At 43.0% G+C, this 3,553-nt stretch overlaps 1 pseudogene; it reads right to left on the reverse strand.

Moving 5' to 3' along the window:
• Nucleotides 1-311: 311 nt before the first annotated feature.
• LOC115667335 (GEM-like protein 2) lies at nt 312-2,818 on the reverse strand (annotated as a pseudogene).
• Between the last annotated feature and the right edge of the window lie 735 nt (nt 2,819-3,553).

The following is a 3,553-nucleotide window of genomic DNA, read 5'->3' on the forward strand; positions in this document are numbered from 1 at the left end:
ATTCCTACCGATTAAATGCAACAAAACCAAAACTGTTAAGAATCCAACTTCCAGAAGAAGCCTAGGAGTTTTTGTTGTGTAAATTGCAAACTCTTCCGAGAGCTTCCAGCATTTTGGTTGCTGGTTACCGTATGAATTAGTTATGACAACCAAGTGGTCCTTCTATTTAGTCAGAAGCCAAAGCATTCTTAATTCTTAAATCTAACCAAAACTGAGTACAAATTTTCCATCTCAGTTTGTTGGCAAAATGATCGGAGTATGTCTATGGATTCTCAAGGGATGTGTTCGTTTCCGCAATCTTGCAATTAGCATAGCAAAGAAAAAATGACTAGTGATTAGGCCGTATTTAACGCCTTAGTAAATAGAAGTTTTACTGCAATGAATGCTTCCCTTTCAACCATTAGATCATGTCGTATTAAGCATTATCCATAGCAGTCACACAAACACACCAAAATTATTCAAGTACAGTTTAATATCACTTCCCCCATCTGGCCACTGATCGTAGTTGCATCCTTCCAGCCATGTTATTCTCACGATTGTGCTGTAAAGCCTCGTTTATGTTCTTGAGAGCCTTATCATACGACACAAAACCCATGAACCGGAATTCATAACCATCCCTTGTAACAACCTGGATGTACTTTTCAGAATGATCCAACCCTTTTGGAGAAGGACTCACAAAGCTCAACTGATCCAGCAGCAGAACCACCTAGACAGCCATCAGGATGAAAGCACTTTAGAAACTAATGGTTTGAGAGTGAAGCTCAGCGGAGTTTGACAAACTTTTTTGAAGGTATGTTTCACTACATTAAGATGCTTCATGCTTAAATAAAAATAAAATGACGAGAAGAATGATCCAAGGCTCTGTGAAGTAATACGGTTGATGAGTAAAATGCAGGTCCTTTACGGTGGGGGTTCTCCCAAATTCGGACTATAAAATCAGCAGGCTAGTCACAATACGGGAAACGACAATAATAACTCGGACTATGAATTTCTAATGCATCAAAAACTTAACATGATTCTGACAAAAGCTCAGTGCTTAACAATTTGAAATGGCAATCCTAGAATAAATGCAATTATTGGAAGGTTGGAAAAGGTTACCTTGTAATGCACCCACTCTTGCTACCCCGACGGAGCGTAATGGAAAAGAGGCTCATCACCACAGAAGAGTAGTCTCTTGGTTGACAAATACAGTGTCCCAATGACAAGGCCCGAGGAAGTGGATTGATAGCAAGCATATGTCTTCAGGAGCTTCTCTCCGGTCAGAATCTCAAAAGTATGTTCAAATAACTTATCCCGCCGCCCACCCCCCCCCTCTTTGAGCATTTTTGTCCCCTGAGCAAGTCGAGCTATTGCTGCGTCTGTTACACTATGGCTAGTTTTGACTGTTTCAGGAAACAAACATGGCACAATTGCCGATTAGTTGAGGTCAGGCAAGAATGGAGTTCTTAACATCACATTTCAATCGAATAGAAACCGTTTGGATAAGAGAATCAAAGAAATTATGGGCTTTTTCTCTCAGAAATAACCTAAAAAATGGACAACAAGCCAAAGCCAAGCTTATCCCACTGTTGCAGTGCTTGCTCTTACAGGACAAAGCTTTCTTCTTTCCAGGGATAGAAATGTTGGGCCAAGAGATGATCATATATCTAGCCCAACGTTCAGCCACGCAAAGAGCCCAAGGGTCATGATAGCCTTAGAAAATGATGGAAAACAAACCATGTCCTCCACGGATGTTCCATGTTATGCATTTGGTAATTTGTAATAGCTAGGAATTGACATAGATTGCCGAAAGAATAAGCACTGAAGATAGCGCCGCACGTCAAAGTTGAAGCTCCTCTAGATAAATAATCACAGGACTTGATCCACTCAACCGCTACTTGGTAGATTGAATACACAGATTATGAAGCATGTATCTTTCTTCCGAGGTGGTAATTGCAAAATAAGCCCATGACTGATCATTTGGACTGATTTCCAAAAGGACAGGACCGCAATGTTATGAGGCCATCGTGCAGGACAAAAGAAGTCAATGAAGAACAAGGTGCCAAACTCTGCGGATTGAATATTTACATCGATAACGTTCACATATATTGCATAAACAGAGAAGAAATATACGCAAGCAAGCAACCATCAATCAGATACGTCTCCACGAATAAATCCAAAATGTTTCTATCCGATTATACAGACATCTTTAGCTAGAAAAAATGTAGAGAAAACTCACGGTGATGCCAGACATTATCCACGAGCGCCTCTGCTTTTCTGGTAGCATCATCGACCCTCTTCCCACACCGGTTCAACTTGTCGCAAACCTTGTTTATCGGATCTGAAAACACCAGCAAAGCGTCTGTCTCATCAACACTATTCTGAAGCCTAATCATCAACCATAACATAACTACAAAGGCAAAATATGCCTCGATAGACTCACTCCAGCCAGAAGACACGGAAGCATTCACCGGAATGATGTGGAGGCCAGATGGCGCGGAAGCATTCACCGGAACGACGTCAAGATACATGTTCTCACCGCCGCTTTTGTTGAGGTTGACGAAACCAGAGACCGAGCTGCTCGCGTTGGCATTTAAGTAGCTGGAGTGAAAGCTCGCGGGGTGAGCCTCGTCGGCGACCCACGTGATGGCGTGCTGGCTTGCGGGATGTTCCTGCTTCTCCACCAGTGTCCCCATCATGCATGTGCTGCAATGCGTGGATGCCGATTCGCCTCCGCTGTTCATCGCCTTCTTCTTCGTCTCCGTCTTCTTCTCTCACGCAAGTGGGGATTGGTACTGCAATTCGAGAAACCATCGCACATAAATAGAGAGTGGAGGTGGAATCTGGAAAAGAGGAGCGATCCCGGTAAGATCCCCGGAGCGAACGCGAGACGACAAACATTGACTGTGTTTGAGTCAACATCGATCTTTTATTTTTTATTATTTATTTATTAATTTTTTTTTTTGGTAACCGAGGATCTGCCACCATTCTCCGGGAACGAGAATGCACAGGTAATCGGGGCGCCTATACCTCGGGGGAGACTAGCCCAGCAACTCACCGTCAGGGCCCCCACTTAAATTACGGAACCGAGCGGGGATTCGAACCCAGAACCTCTGAGGAGGGAAGGAAAGTGCCCACCAACTCGGCCATGCGCAGGTGAGTGCGATCTTTTATTCGTCCCCACAAAAAACAAACTATCAGATGCCCCACAAAACAAGTGCTTTTCTGACCATCTTTATTTTCTCCCAGCAAAAACAAGGGCTTCGAAGTGCTCAACCAAATTTTTAAGGGCTATTCCCACAAAAAAACAAACCCCAAGTAATACAGCCACCCTTGCTCCAAACTATTTTTTATGTCACAAAAACTGTCGAACTGATAACCGTGCTGCATTTACACTTCTTGCCACCATTCCTGTTTCTCTTCCTTCTTATTCTGCATGGCAGATATGCCAAATAATTGGCCTCATCTTTCTTTTCGTTTTCCTGTTTTGTGGGAAGTCACTTTGGCGACTTTTGACTGTAGAATGGTAGCGTTTATTTCCATGAAAGGCTCCCCACGAAAAAAGATAAATATA

This window comes from Syzygium oleosum, unplaced genomic scaffold (genome assembly GCF_021117445.2).
Source record: "Syzygium oleosum isolate NSW1041296 unplaced genomic scaffold, Sole_v2.1 Sole_v2.16, whole genome shotgun sequence".
NCBI lineage: Eukaryota > Viridiplantae > Streptophyta > Magnoliopsida > Myrtales > Myrtaceae > Syzygium > Syzygium oleosum.